Genomic DNA, 17,816 nt, shown 5'->3' on the forward strand with positions numbered 1-17,816 from the left:
GCTGAGGCAGGAGGATTGCAAATTCAAAGCTGCCTCAGCAATTTAGCAAGCACTAAGCAACTTAGTGAAACCCTGTCTCAAAATAAAAAATAAAAAAGACAGGGGATATGGCTCAGTGATTAAGCACCCTTGAGTTTTTTCAACTTGATTAAAAAAAAAGAAGTGGGGGAGGACAAAAAGAGAAAAACAAGACCTAACTATATATTGTTGTAAGAGACTAACCTTACAGGCAAAGACAGCCACAGGCTAAAAATTACAGGATTGGACTTGATATACCATACAAATGGAGCCTGAAAACAAGCAGGAGTAGCTACTCTCATATCTGAAAAAGCAGGTTTCAAGCTAAAATTAATCAGAAGAGACAAAAAGTGTCACTTCAGGGGCTGGGTTGTGGCTCAGTGGTAGAATGCTTGCCCAGCACATGTGAGGCACTGGGTTCAATCCTCAGCACCACATAAAAATAAATAAAATAAAGGTATTGTGTCCATCTATAAGTAAAAGATATTTTTAAAAAAGAATGTCACTTTATACTGGTAAAATGAACAATCCAAAAATAAGGTATAATGATAATAAATATTTATGCACCAAACGTTGGTTGTTTTAGTCACTTTTTTCACTGCTGTGACAAAAAGACCCAACCAGAACAATTGCAGAAGTTTATTTAAGGGATCACAGTTTCAGAGGTCTTAGTCTATAGAAGGCTAGCTTCATTCCTTGGGGCTCAAGGTGAGGCAGAACATGATGATGAAAGAGTGTGGCAGAGGGAAGCAGCTCACATGGTGATCAGAAAGCAAAGAGAGAGAGGTCTTCACTGGCAAGATACAAATATACACCCCCAAAGTCATGCTCCATTTCCCACCTTCTCCAGCCACACCCTACCTCAGTTACCACTCAGTTAATCCCTATCAGGAGATTACATCACTGATTGGGTTAAGACTCTCACGACCCTATTATTTCTCCTTTGAACCTTCTGGCATTGTCTCACATGTTAGCTTTTGGGGGACTCCTCACATCTAAACCATAACATTGGTGCACCTAATTACATAAAATAGACACCACTTGAATTAAAGCCTCAGATAGATCCCAGTACGATTATATTTGGTGATTTCAACACACATTTCTCATCAATCTATAGGTCATCCAGACATAAACTCAGGAAAGACTCTTTAGACCAGAAAAATATTAATATTATAAATAAAATGGACTTAATAGATAGCTATAGAATATTTCATCCAAGAAAGTGAATACACTTTCTTGTCAGTAGCTCATGGAAACTTTTCCAAAATAGACATGTTTTAGGGCACAAAGAAAGTCTTAGAAAATACACACACAAAAAATTCATATAATTCTTTGTATCTTATCATATCATAGAGGAACAAAATAAGAACAATATCAAAAAACCAGGCGTTATTTCTCACATGGAGTGGGAATTCCATTGAAGTCATCGTCTGCAGTACAGGAAGCGCCTCTTTTGGGACCGACGCAGGCAATTACTGAAAACTTTTCTTTTTAAGATCACTAGGCAATGCTGAGCTGACGTGGATCTGGGGCGAACAGTCTGGGCCTCTCAGAACACACACTGAGCCCGGATCGGCTGAATTCAAGCTCCTGTTCGCCTGCTTCCCGCAGACAAACAGCTGTGACTCAGCATTAATCCATCCGGAGCACAACATATCAGAATCTATGGGACACAATGAAAGCAGTTTTAAGAGGAAAATTCATCGCCTGGTGGTCATTCCTCAAAAAAAGAAAAAAACAACAAATAAATGAGCTCACACTTCATCTCAAAGCCCTAGAAAAGGAAGAGCAAAACAACAGCACATGTAGCAGAAGGCAATAAATAATTAAAATCAGAGCAGAAATCAATGAAATTGAAACAAAAGAAACTATTGAAAAAATTAACAAAACTAAAAGTTGGTTCTTCGAAAAAATAAATAAGATCGACAGACCTTTAGCCATGCTAACAAAGAGAAGAAGAGAGAGAACTCAAATTACTAACATACGGGATGAAAAAGGCAATATCAAAACAGATGCTACAGAAATACAGAAGACAATTAGAAATTATTTTGAAAACCTATATTCCAATAAAATAGAAGATAGTGAAGACATCGATAAATTTCTTAAGTCATATGATTTGCCCAGACTGAGTCAGGAGGATACACACAATTTGAACAGACCAATATCAATGGATGAAATTGAAGAAGCCATCAAAAGACTACCAACCAAGAAAAGCCCAGGACCGGATGGGTATACAGCGGAGTTTTACAAAACCTTTAAAGAAGAATTAATACCAATACTTTTCAAGTTATTTCAGGAAATAGAAAAAGAGGGAGCTCTTCCAAATTCATTCTATGAGGCCAACATCACCCTGATTCCGAAACCAGACAAAGACACCTCAAAGAAAGAAAACTACAGACCAATATCTCTAATGAACCTAGATGCAAAAATCCTCAATAAAATTCTGGCGAATCGAATACAAAAACACATCAAAAAAATTGTGCACCATGATCAAGTAGGATTCATCCCTGGGATGCAAAGATGGTTCAATATACGGAAATCAATAAATGTTATTCACCACATCAATAGACTTAAAGATAAGAACCATATGATCATCTCGATAGATGCAGAGAAAGCATTCGACAAAGTACAGCATCCCTTTATGTTCAAAACATTAGAAAAACTAGGGATAACAGGAACTTACCTCGACATTGTAAAAGCTATCTATGCTAAGCCTCAGGCTAGCATCATTCTGAATGGACAAAAGTTAAAGGCATTCCCTCTAAAATCCGAAACAAGACAGGGATGCCCTCTATCACCACTTCTATTCAATATAGTTCTCGAAACACTGGCCAGAGCAATTAGACAGACGAAAGAAATTAAAGGCATAAAAATAGGAAAAGAAGAACTTAAATTATCACTATTTGCAGATGACATGATTCTATACCTAGAAGACCCAAAAGGGTCTACAAAGAAACTACTAGAACTAATAAATGAATTCAGCAAAGTGGCAGGATATAAAATCAACACGCATAAATCAAAGGCATTTCTGTATATCAGCAACAAAACTTCTGAAATGGAAATGAGGAAAAACACTCCATTCACAATATCCTCAAAAAAAATAAAATACTTGGGAATCAACCTAACAAAAGAGGTGAAAGATTTATACAATGAAAACTACAGAACCCTAAAGAGAGAAGTAGAAGAAGATCTCAGAAGATGGAAAAATATACCCTGTTCATGGATAGGCAGAACTAACATTATCAAAATGGCGATATTACCAAAAGTTCTCTATAGGTTTAATGCAATGCCAATCAAAATCCCAACGGCATTTCTTGTAGAAATAGATAAAGCAATCATGAAATTCATACGGAAAAATAAAAGACCCAGAATAGCAAAAGCAATTCTAAGCAGGAAGTGTGAGTCAGGCGGTATAGCGATACCAGATTTCAAACTATATTACAGAGCAATAGTGACAAAAACAGCATGGTACTGGTACCAAAACAGGCGGGTGGACCAATGGTATAGAATAGAGGACACAGAGACTAATCCACAAAGTTACAACTATCTTATATTTGATAAAGGGGCTAAAAGCATGCAATGGAGGAAGGATAGCATCTTCAACAAATGGTGTTGGGAAAACTGGAAATCCATATGCAACAAAATGAAACTGAATCCCTTTCTCTCGCCATGCACAAAAGTTAACTCAAAATGGATCAAGGAGCTTGATATCAAATCAGAGACTCTGCGTCTGATAGAAGAAAAAGTTGGCTCCGATCTACAGATTGTGGGGTCGGGCTCCAAATTCCTTAATAGGACACCCATAGCACAAGAGTTAATAACAAGAATCAACAAATAGGACTTACTTAAACTAAAAAGTTTTTTCTCAACAAGAGAAACAATAAGAGAGGTAAATAGGGAGCCTACATCCTGGGAACAAATTTTTACTCCTCACACTTCAGATAGAGCCCTAATATCCAGAGTATACAAAGAACTCAAAAAATTAGACAATAAGATAACAAATAACCCAATCAACAAATGGGCCAAGGACCTGAACAGACACTTCTCAGAGGAGGATATACAATCAATCAACAAGTACATGAAAAAATGCTCACCATCGCTAGCAGTCAGAGAAATGCAAATCAAAACCACCCTAAGATACCATCTCACTCCAGTAAGATTGGCAGCCATTAAAAAATCCAACAACAACAAGTGCTGGCGAGGATGTGGGGAAATGGGTACACTTGTTCATTGTTGGTGGGACTGCAAAATGGTGCAGCCAATTTGGAAAGCAGTATGGAGATTTCTTGGAAAGTTGGGAATGGAACCACCATTTGACCCAGCTATTCCCCTCCTCGGTCTATTCCCTAAAGACCTAACAAGAGCATGCTACAGGGACACTGCTATATCGATGTTCATAGCAGCACAATTCACGATAGCAAGACTGTGGAACCAACCTAGAAGCCCTTCAATAGATGAATGGATTAAAAAAAATGTGGCATTTATACACAATGGAGTATTACTCTGCAATAAGAAATGACAAAATCATAGAATTTGGAGGGAAATGGATGGCATTAGAGCAGATTATGCTAAGTGAAGCTAGCCAATCCTTAAAAAACAAATGTCAAATGTCTTCTTTGATATAAGGGGAGTAACCAAGGACAGGGTAGAGACGAAGAGCTTGAGGAAGATTAACATTAAACAGGGATGATAGGCGGGAGGGAAAGTGAGAGTTAAGGGAAATTGCATGGAACTGGAAGGTGAGCCTCAGGGTTATACACAATTACATATAAGAGGAAAGGAGGAGTAGGAGGAAAATTATATAAGTGGAAGAAACGATTTATAGTAGAGGGGATGGAGAGAGAGTAGGGGAGGGGAGGGGAGGGGAGGGGTGAGGGGACAGTGGAGAATGGGATAGACAGCAGAATACATCAGTCACTAGAAAGGCAATTTGTAAATCAACGGAAATGTAACTGATGTGACACAGCAATCTGTATACGGGGTAAAAATGGGAGTTCATAACCCACTTGAATCAATCTGTGAAATATGGTATGTTAAGAACTATGTAATGTTATGAACAACCAACAATAAAATAATTAAAAAATAAATAAATAAATATATTTTACCAGTAAAAAAAAAAAAAATGTGGCATCTATACACAATGGAGTACTATGCAGCACTAAAAATGACAAAATCATGGAATTTGCAGGGAAATGGATGGCACTAGAGCAGATTATGCTTAGTGAAGCTAGCCAATCCCTAAAAAACAAATACCAAATGTCTTCTTTGATATAATGAGAGCAACTATGAACAGAGCAGGGAGGAAGAGCAGGAAGAAAAGATTAACACTAAACAGAGACATGAGATGGGAGGGAAAGGGACAGAAAAGGGAAATTGCATGGAAATGAAAGGAGACCCTCATTGCTATACAAAATTACATATAAGAGGTTGTGAGAGGAATGGGAAAATAAACAAGGAGAGAAATGAATTACAGTAGATGGGGTAGAGAGAGAAGATGGGAGGGGAGGGGAGGGGGGATAGTAGGGGATAGGAAAGGTAGCAGAATACAACAATTACTAATAGGGCATTATGTAAAATTGTGGATGTGTAACCGACATGATTCTGCAATCTGCATTTGGGGTAAAATTGGGAGTTCATAACCCACTTCAATCTAATGTATGAAATATGATATGTCAAGAGCTTTGTAATGTTGTGAACAACCAATAAAAAAATAATAAAATTAAAAAAAAAATAAAAAAAATAAAAGAGAAAAAAAATCCATACAGAAACCATATAAACACAGGGAGCTTGAACTTTTGAACGATAAGTGAGTGGTAGAAGAAATACGGAAGAAATTTAAAAGTTCTTAGAATCAAACAAGAATAGAGATAAAACATATCAGAACCTCTGAGAAACTATGAAGTCAGTTCTAAGAGGGGATTTTATAGCCAAGAGTGCCTACATAAGAAAATCAGAAAGATCCCAAATAAACAACCTAATGATGCATCTCAAAGCCCTTGAAAAAGAAGAATAAACCAATTCTAAAACCAGTAGAGGAAGAAAATATTTAAGATTAGAGCCAAAATCAATGAACTTGAGACTAATAAAACAATACAAAGAATGGATCACAGAGTTGGTTCTTTGAAAAGATAAATAAGACTGATAAGCCCTTAACCAAACTAACCAAAAGAAAAAGATAGATGACCCAAATTAATAAAATTGGAGATGAAAAAGGAGAAATCACCATAGACATCACAAAAATCAAGAGGATCATTTGGGTACTATTTTGAGAACTTAAACTCCAATAAATTAGATAATGTAGAAGAAATGAGTACATTTCTAGGTACACACAACCTGCCAAAATTGAATCAAGAGAATATAGAAAATCTAATCTGACCAATAACTAGCAATGAAATAGAAGTAGTAATACAAAGCCTTCCAACAAAGAAAAAACCAGCCCCAAAGGGATTCTCAGTTGAATTCTATCAGATCTTTAAAGAAGAACTAATGCCAGTGTTCCTCAAATTATTTCATGAAATATAAAGGTGTGGAACACTTTCAAATTCATTCTATGGAGCCAGTATCACACTCATACCAAAACCAGATTAGGACACATCAAGGAAAGAAAACTATACACCAATATTCTTGGTAAAGTTTCATGCAAAAATCCTTAACAAAATATCAGCAAATCATATTTAACAACATATTAAGAAGATTGAACATCATGATCAAGTTGATTTTATCCCAGGGATGCAAAGATGGTTTAACATGGTTTAATCAATCAATAAATACAATACATCACATTATAATGATTCATGCATACCCATATTTATGGCAGCAAAATTCATCACAACTAAACTATGGAACTATCCTATGTGTCCATCAATGATATATATCACATTTTCTTTATCCATTATATATCTCCCCTTTCATATATATGTATGTATCTCTCAAGGAGTATAAAGACAGATTTATAAATTTGTCTTTATACTCCTTGGGAGATACATGTTAAAATGCTAAGAATGTGGGAAATTTTGATTAAATAAAGTCTGTTGTTAAAATTAATTTCACAAACCAGTCTAAGAAAGCTAACTACTGTATGAATGCAATTGTGTGACATTCTGGAGACAATAAAAATACCGGTGGTCAGAAGGGTTAAGGTGATGGAGGTATAAACAGGTAGAAAACAAAGGATATTTGAGGCAGTAAAACTACTTTATTTCACATTATAGTAGTAAATATACGTCATCATATATTTCTCTAAACTCATACAACTCACATCAAGATAGAAACTTCAGGTAAATTATGGACTTTGTGTAATAGTGATGTGTCAATGTAGGTTTATCAATTGTAAAAAATGTACCACTCTGGCAAGGGATGTTGATAATGGGGTAGGCTATACATATGTGGGGGCAGAAGGTATATGGGAAATTTCTGTGCCTACCTCTTAATTTTGTTATAAATCTAAAACCACTTTAAAAATAGTCTTTAAGGTCACCACTTCCACCATGCCAGGGCCTGGAGGTCCACTGTCAGGATGTCTTCAGGTTTGGTTGCAAGCAGCCACCTCTATCTTGGCCAGGGCCTGGGGGTCTAGGCCAGGGTACCTGCAAGTTTGCTGCAGTTGCCATCTCAGGGCATAGCCTCCTATGTCTGGGGAAACTAGTAGCCAGGGCCTGGAGGTCCACTGATAGCATGCCTGTAGGTTTGGCTGCACCTGAGGTCTTTCTGCTGGGTGGGCTAGTGGCTGCCATCTTGATGCTTTTTTTCATGATTGCTCCTTTGTGTGAGCACATTCCTGGTGGTCTCTCTGATTGCAAGTTAGAATGGTGTTGAGATCTTGAGATCTTGGGACTGCAGCATAGTAGAGCATGGGGGGAATCAGAAGCCTCGATCTCTGAGTTTGTGTCTGGGTTTGCACAGGCCAGTCTGGGCCTGGCAATCCCATGGAAAGTTGGAGACTGGGGGCTTTTAACGGGGTGGGGGGGGGAGGAGGGGGGAGAGGTTAGAGAGGCTGAAGGGAGCTGGGTTCTCCCTAGTTCAGTGAGTCTTTAAGTGCTCAGGGACAAAGGCTGGTTACAATGGGTCAGAAGGGGATTTAAGGGTATCTTGCTATCAGCTCACCCAACCAGCCAGTTTGGCACTCATCAGATTGGAGCTACCATTGAACTCCAGATAACACCACCTATTGGTGAAGAAGGGAAGCTGAGAAACTTTTGAATACCAATGGGAACAATTGTTCAATTTTCCATTGAGATTTGTTTTCCCCCTCTTTCTCACGTCTATCATTTTTGAAACCAAGTAGTTTTCATGCATCAGTTTATTCAGGACTGGGACATCTGAATAGTATATTATAGTTTTGTTGTGTATCCTTATATTTTGACTTTTTATTTTTTAAAACTTCGTATATATTTTCCCTCTCATTTATCTGTTTCCCTGGATTCTCTTTGTCTCTTTTCTTCTGCCAACAGCCAACCTCTGTTAATTCCTCTATCACTCCTACTAAGAATTTTACTTCTATCTTCTCTCCTCCTCCCTCATAAACATCACATCCTATATCACTTCTGTTCTCTCTTTGTACATCATTTGAAATTGTAAACTCTTTTAGGAAACTTACTGTTTATATTGTAGACAATAATTGAACATATCTTGTCTGTTTATTGCAACAAAACTGTAGGCATCTTAATATGAGCTAGTTGGTTTAAGGCTGTATATTGTTTGCATTGGGTTTTGTTAATATAATCTACCCCTTAAAGATGAGGTATTGGAAACCTTCAGGACACTATAAGTCTACAGGGTAGTAACTGTACTGTCTCAGGTCCATACTTCTAGATGGAAAGACACACAAAAAACATGAAACAAAACAAAAACAAAAACAAAACAAAACAAGAGAACAAAGCACCTCAAACAAACCAAGATGCTTCAATAATAGAATCCATTAATAACACAGTAGAAGAAATGTCAGAGAAGGAGTTTACAATGTACATAGCCAAGTTGATCCATGACATAAAGGATGTTATGACTAGTGAAATCAGAGACAAATTTCAAGAGGTGAAAGATCACTTCAATAAAGAGATGAACATTATGAAAAGAGATCAAGCAGAAATCCATGAAATGAAGCAATCAACAAACCAAATTAAAAATTCAATGGAGGGCTGGGGTTAGGACTGTAGCTCAGTGGCAGAATACTTGCCTAGCATGCATTAGGTACTGGGTTTGAACCTCGGCACCACATAAAAAATAAATAGATAAAATAAAGGCATTCTGTCCATCTATAATTCCAAAAAAAATTTTAAAAATTCAATGGAAAGTATTACCAACAGACTAGACCACTTGGAAGATAGAACCTTAGGCAATGAAGTAAAAACATATAATCTTGAAAATAAATTGGACCATACAGAGAAGATGGTAAGAAATCATGAACAGAACTTTCAAGAACTTCCAAGAATGGGATAATACAAAAAGAAAAAATTTATGATTTATAAGGATAGATGAAGGCACAGAGATACAAATCAAATGAATGCACAATCTTTTCAATGACATAATGTCAGAAAATTTCCCAAATCTAAAGAATAAAATGGGAAATCAAATACAAGAGGCTTACAGGACCCCACATTTACAAAATTACAGAAGCATTCCAAGACACATTATAATGAAAATGCCTAACATACACAGAATAAGGATAAACTTTTAAAGGCCATGAGAGAAAAATATCAAATTATGTATAGGGGGAAACTAATTCGAATCTCAGCTGACTTCTCAACACAGATCCTCAAAGCTAGGAGGTCCTGGAATAATATACATCAAGCTCTGAAAGAAAATGGAAGCCAACCAAGAATTTTATATCCAGCAAAATTAAGCTTCAGATTTGAAGCTAAAATAAAAACCTTCCATGATAAACAAAAGTTAAAAGAATTCATAACTAGAAAGTTGGCACTACAGAACATTCTCAACAAAATATTCCATGAGGATAAAATGAAAAAAGAAAACCAGCAAAGGGAGGAACTACACTAAAGGAATTGTCAATCAAAGGAGAAACTAAGTCAAATTACAAATCAGAAATAAACCAAAATTACTGGTAGTACAAATCACATAACTTTGAATGTATTGGCCTAAACTCTTTAATAAAAAGATATAGACTGGAAGATTGGATTAAAAAACCCAACAATTTGTTGTCTCTAAGAGACTCACCTCATAGGCAAAACCATACATAGATTGAAGGTGAAAGGATGGGAAACAACATATCACTCATATGGGTAGCTTAAACAAGCAGTGTTTCCATTCTCATATACATCAGCAAGACATAACAATCGTAAATACTTACACCCCAAACAACAGAATATCTATGTGTATCAAACAAACCCTTCTCAATTTCAAGAATCAAATAGACCATGCTGGGAATGGTGGCACTTGCCTATAATCCCAGAGGAGGCTGAGGCAGGAGGATTGTGAGTTCAAAGTCAACCTCAGCAAAAGCAAGGTGCAAAGCAACTCAGCAAGATCCTGTCTAAATAAAATACAAAATAGGGCTGGGGATGTGGCTCAGTGGTCAAGTGCCCCTGAATTCAACCCCTGGTACCAAAAAGAAAAGAAAAAAAAAAGAATCAAATAGACCACAGCACAATAATACTGGGTGACTTTAACAGACCTCTCTCATTACTGGATAGATCGTCCAAACAAAATCTAAACAAAGAACTAATAATACAATCAATTATTTAGGTTTAATGGACATATACAGAATATTTTATCCATCAATGAGTGTATCTATCAATATACTTTCTTCTTAGAAACACATGGATCCTTCTCTAAAATAGACCATATCTTATGCCACAAAGCAACTCTTAGCAAATACAAAAATATTTTTTTAGAGATAATACACTGTATTCTATCAGATCATAATGGAATGAAATTAGAAATCCAAGGTAAAATAAAAAATAGGGCTACTTTAACTCCTGGAGACTAAATAATATGCTATTTAATGATGAGTGGATAGTAGAAGAAACTAGGGATAAAATAAAAAAAAATACTTAAAGGCAACATATCAAAATCTCTGGGACACTATGAATGCAGTGCTAAGACGAAAGTTCATTGCATTGAGCTCATTCATTAAAAGAATAGAAAGTCAATGAATAAATAACCTAACATTAAATCTCAAAGCCCTAGAAAAAAGGAACAAATTAACACCCAAAACAGCAGAAGACAGGAAATAACTAAAATCAGAGCTGATATCAATGAAATTGAAATAAAAGAAACAATTCAAAAAGTTGTTTTTTGGGGCTGGGGATGTGGCTCAAGCGGTAGCACGCTCACCTTGCATGCATGTGGCCCGGGTTCGATCCTCAGCACCACATAAAAACAAAGATGTTGTATCTGCCGAAAACTAAAAAATAAATATTAAAAAATTATCTATCTCTCTCTCTCTCTCTCTCTCTCTCTCTTTAAAAAAAAGTTGTTTTTTTGAAAAAAATAAATAAAATTGATAAGCCCCTAGTTATGCTAATGAAGAAAAAGAGAGCAAAACTCAAATTACTAAAATTCATGATGAAAAAGGAAATATTCATGATGGACACTACTGAAATACAAAAGATAATTAGAAACTATTTTGAAAATTTATACTTCAATAAAATAGAAAATCTTGAAGGCATCAACAAATTTCAAGAGACATATGACCTACCCAAATTGAATCAGGGGATATACACAATTTAAACGGATCAATTTCAAGCAATGAAATAGAAGACACCATAAAAATCTTAACAATCAAGAAAAGCCCAGGATCAGATGGATTCTCAGGCCAAGTTCTACAGAACCTTCAAAGAAGAATTAACACCAATACTCCAATTATTCCATGAAATAGAAAAGAAGGGAACCCTTCCAAACTCATTCTATGAGGCTGATATTATCCTGATACTGAAGCCAGACAAAGATATATCAAGGAAAGAAAACTTCAGACCAATATACCTGATGAACATAGATGTAAAAATTTTCAATAAAATTCTGGCAAACTGCATACAAAAGTGTATTTAAAAGACAGTGCACCTTAATCAAGTATAGTTCATCTCAGGGATGCAAGGTTGGTTCAACATATGGACATCAATAAAAGTAACTAATCACACTAATAGACTTAAAGACAAGAATCATATGATAATCTCAGTAAATATAGAAAAAGCATTTGACAAAACACAGCACACCTTCATGTTCAAAACACTAGAAAAACTAGGAATAGTAGGAACATACCTTAATATTGTAAAATCTATATATGTTAAGCCCAAGGACAATATCATTGTAAATGAAGAAAAATTGAAAACATTCCCTCTAAAAATTGGAACAAGACAAGGATGCCCTTTTTCACCACTTCTATTCAACATTGTACTTGAAACCCTAGACAGAGCAATTAGAAGAAAGAAATTAAAGGGATACGGATAACAAAGGAAGAACTCAAACTATCACTATTTGCTGATGACATGATTCTGCATTTAGAAGATCCAAAAAATTCTACCAGAAATCTTCTAGAACTAATAAATGAATTCAGTAAAGTAGCAGGATATAAAACCAACACCCATAAATCAAATGTATTTCTTTATATCAGTGATGGATCTACTTAAAGAGAAATTAGGAAAACTATCCCATTCACAATAACCTTAAATAAAATAAAATACTTGGGAATCAACCTAACAAAAGAGGTGAAAGACCTCTATGATGAAAACTACAGAACGCTAAAGAAAGAAATTAAAGAAGACCTTCAAAGATGGAAAGAGCTCACATGCTCTCAGAGAGGCAGAATTAATAGTGTCAAAATGGCCATACTACCAGAAGTGTTATACAGATTTAATGTAATTCCTATTAAAATCTTAATGACATTCTTAATAGAACTAGAAAAAGCAATCATAAAATACATTTGGAGAAATGAGAGACTCAGAATAGAAAAAGCAATCTTTAGCAAGAAGTGTAAAGCCAGAGGCATCACAATGGCAGACCTTAAACTATATTACAGAGCCACAGTAACAAAAATGGCATGGTATTGGCACCAACACAGACAAAGACCAATGGTATAGAATAGAAGACAAGAGACAAATCCACATAAATAGACAAAGGCTCTAAAAGCATTCCATTGAAAAAAATAGCCTATTCAACCAAAGGTACTGGGAAAACTGGAAATCCATATGTAACAATATGAAATTAAACCCCTATCTCTCACCCTGCACAAAACTCAACTCAAAGTGGATCAAGGACCTAGGAATTAAACCAGAGACCCTGCACCTAATAGAAGAAAAAGTAGGCCCAAATCTTCACTGTGTCAGCTTAGGATCTAACTTTCTTAACAAGACTTCTAGAACACAAGAAGTAAAATCAAGAATCAATAAATGGGATAGATTCAAACTAAAACATTTCTTTTCAGCAAAGAAAACAATCAATAAAATGAAGAGAGAGCCTACATAATGGGAGAAAATCTTTACCATAGGCTCCTAAGATATAACACTAATCTCCAGGATATATGAAATGCCGCAGTCTGGCTGGGCACAGAATTACGAGCCACTCACAGCCTTGTAGATTCAAACAGCAATTCTTTATTCCCGAACTCACACTGGCCCCCTACAAACACGTTCTGGGGAAATCCATGTTCTGCCACAAAATTCACGTACTCCACCAGGCTTTGAATCCCAAATACTTTCTGAATCTCACGAGAACTCAATGGGAACTCAAGGATCGGGTGCTTGAGGCAGCAGGATATGCCCTATTCCCGAAGGGTACACCTTAAACCTGGAACCGCCCTAAACCCAAGAACGGGATACTCCCTAAAACCTGATCCGCCCTAATCCAGTAGGATCCTCCCTAAACCCGGATCCACCCTGGTCCTTGAGCAGGGTCACCTTTCTCAAACATACATGCAAAGTCACAGCAAATGTCCAAGGCAAGTCCATTTCCACGAGTCCTTCCTCTAAGCAACATGGGGTACGCTGGCAAGGAAATTTCGGTGCGTCATTCCTACTTGGCAATGGCTCTCAGCAATGAAGAACTCAAAAAAATTAACACCAAAAAGCCAAATGACCCAATCAATAAATAGGCTAAGGAACAGAACAGACACTTCTCAGAAGAAGACATACAGTCAATCAACAAATATATGAAAAAATGTTGAATATCTCTAGCAATTAGAGAAATGCAAATCAAAATTATGGTAAGATTTCATCTCACTCCAGTCATGATGGTAATTACTAAGAATACAAGCAACAAAAAATGTTGGTAAGGATGTGGGGGAAAGGTATACTCATACATTGTTGAAAGGACTACAAATTGGTGCAACCACTCTGGAAAGCAGTATAGAGATTCCTCAGAAAACTCGAAATGAAACCACTATGTGATTCAGCTTTCCCACTCCTTGGTTTATACCCAAAGGACATAAAATCAGCATACTACAGCGATGCAGCCACATCAATGTTTATAACAGTTCAACTCACAGATTTAAAGTTAAAAAAGACATTATGGCATTTGCAGGTAAATTATGGAGCTGGAGAATATCATGCTAAGTAAAAGAAGCCATTCCCAAAATACCAAAGGCTGAATGTTTTCTCTGATATGCAGGTACTAATTCACAATAAGCTGTGGGTCCCTAGGAAGAATAGAGGTACTTTGGACTAGGCCCAAGGGAAGTGAAGGGAGGGGAGGGGGTAAGAGGGTAGAAAGGATAGTAGAATAAACCAGACATTATTACCCTGTGTGCATATATGAGTAAATGACTGGTGTGATTCTACATCATGTACAACCAGAAGAATGAGAAGTTATACTCCATTTATGTATGATGTGTCAAAATGCATTCTACTGTCATGTATAACTAAATAAAGCAAATAAAAAAAAATCCACAAGCCTAAGGTAGTGGGCCTTGGCCAGAAGAAAAAAAGTCTCTAAAAAGTAAATTAAAATTAATTTCACATGATTCTGTTTACATTTTAAAAATGTGACTATTAGAAATATTTAAATTACACATATGCCTTGCTTTATATTTTCATCCATCAGTGCTGACGTAAGAGATATATCAAAGGAGTGGAAATCAAACCAGCAGAATTTGGCCAATGTTTCCTGTAACTTGTGTCAGAAACATAAAGATGTTAATTTCTGGAGTTTTGGGTGTGGCTCAGTGGTACAGCTTATTCTGGGTTCAATTCCTAGCAACCAAGACAGATACAAAACAACATGCAAATAAGCAAACAAAAAGTTGTCAGTTTCTTCACAGGTATGAGCTGCTGAGCTTTCACTTTTGGCAAAAATCACTGTCTGCAAACTTGAATTTCACATTTTCCAAAAAGTATTGCAATGGTAGTGAGCTTGTTGTTCCCAGGAATGTGGACTGTGTCTAGTTATGCTTTCAACACAGAACAAGGTATCTTGCTGACATTTGGCAATTTTGTTTTAGAAATCTGAGGGAAAAGAGCTCTTTGTTTAGTTCCTCAGGGAAGGTATAAATGGGTCTTCTAGTGAATGGCTTTGAACATAGAAATGTGTTTCGAAAATGTGAGCCTCACATCACCTTATCATATCCTTTCCAATTCTATTTTACTATAATTTTTCTTTTTCCTTTTTCTAATTTTTATTTTCTGGTCCTGGGGATTGAATTCAGGTTCTCCTGCATGCTAAGCAAGTGCTCTATACCCCACTTTTTTTTTTTTTGCTTTGCAAATATGGAGTAGCTGGGATTATTGATATGCATCACCACATATAGCACCCTATCATAAAATTTTAGTTCCTCTACCTCTAACCATGAAGGTAGAAGAAGGTAGAGTAGATAATTATTTTATATCATTCTCTATATCTGATATACAAAATTTTAGTTTGACTGTTATTGCTTTTAATTATATCAATTAACCAAAGATTTCTATTAGACCAATATACACCACATGACAAAATCACAGTTAATGCCGTTCCTTTTAGAGACCAAGAAGGAATCCTAAATTTCTAGAATGTAACAATTTCCTTGGCATCCTAAATATAGGGGAATTCCAGTAAAGTACAAATTACTGAGATATAATCATATTGTGACCGTTTTTGAAATGCTGGAGAATGAGAATACATAAGGACAGCATACCTGCTGAAGTATCAGTTAGTTTCTTCTCAAATCTGTTCCTCCTTCTGTGTTGATGGTTTTCCCATCTGTTCACAACCCTTCTACATTTCCTCACAAATTGCTTCCCTGTGCTCAAGTGGTCATTCATCAGCATCAGTTTTACCTTTAAACCATCTTTTGATTTTCAGGGTATCTTTCCTAGGTAAGTTCCTCATCAACTCTGACTTGAACACCTAAAATAGTCCTTAAGTGATTGGGTTTCCAGGATGAAATCCTATTGAACTTTTTTCAGTTTGTTTCCCATTTTATTGAAGTTACAAATTGCCACAAGAATTATGTATCTAAACATCCTAAAGATATAAGTATATGATTCCCTCACTTGGACACTTTCCGAATAGATCCCAATGGTTTACTGGATAAAGTTTAAACTTTTTAACAGGATATTTAAGATCCTAGGTACTCTAATCTTAATTTATCTTCCCAGATTTATCCCCTGCCACTCCCAACATATTCTATATCATGAATAACCAAGTTAAAAAAATCATGCACATAAAAATCTATCAATATTTTGAGTTTTTTTTAGCAATAGTGGGCAGGAGGAGGGTGAAAGAGAGAGGAAGATGAAATACTGGGGAATGATATTGATCAAATTATACTGTGATATTGTGTGCATGTATATGAATATATAACAACAAATCCCACGACTGTATATAATTTTAATGCATCAATATGGAAAAAATCAAGAGTGGGGGAATTGAAAGGACTGTGTATGATACAATAAAATGGAAATTATTCAAATACAAATTTATTACTTCTGGAAATTTTATTCTATGTAATTCCTTTTGTTAATGAAGTGGGAATTCTTTTGATAGCAAACAACAGAAATACAATTTAAATGAGTTCTGGCAAAAATTAGAAATTATTGCCTTATGAATTCCATGAAAGAGTTAAAAAGTCAACCCAAGAGATGTGTAGGTGCAGTTGGACCTCGGGAACACCTGGAGGAACATTGCTGCCAACAAAATTCTCTGTCTCATTTGGCTTGTTTCCTCTCAGCATGTCAGCTTCCTCTTCCTCTGCTCCAACTACATACAGAATTTCCTCATAAATCAGAAAGAATGGACACCAACAGCTCTTTGGTCAGCATCCTTTAACAACTACATGGTTGCCTCTTTATTCCAGTCTGAAAAATCTAGATAAAGTCTTCTTATCTTACTGGTTTAAGTCAGGGGCCTACCCCTGGACCTATCAAGTGTGACCAGAGGAGGAGGATCATGTAGCATAGAAAAGTTCTCATTATAGTCATGTGGATGGTGACAGGAGAGGGAATATCAGTTCTTAGAAAAGAGATTTTTGGGAAGGCAACATCACAGATATTTTCTATGGTAAGTAATTCTTAAGATCTTTTAGTGAATTAAGTTAAAAAGAGTTGAAATTTATGTTAATTATATTTAACTTCAATTATAATTATTAGTCAATCCATATATGTTAATACTGCAGCCTGATTCATCATAATAGATTTTTAGGGCTTCTTGGCCTGCAAGTTTGTATTCATAATTTGCTTACTCTATTTTTTGCTCATTCAGTTTGTTTTAGGTATCTATATTGGTTCCAAATACTGATAATTTTGTTCAGTGACAGTCATAGCTCATACTTGTTTTGTTGCTTATTTTATTGGTAATCATTTGTGTGGTTGTAAAGTTTATAGATATGTGTATAAATAAAACCTAGTAGGATAAGGAGTTGGTAAAATGATTTCTCAATT

The sequence above is a fragment of the Spermophilus citellus genome (assembly GCF_964194105.1).
Source record: "Spermophilus citellus genome assembly, chromosome: 11".
Taxonomy (NCBI): Eukaryota; Metazoa; Chordata; class Mammalia; order Rodentia; family Sciuridae; genus Spermophilus; species Spermophilus citellus.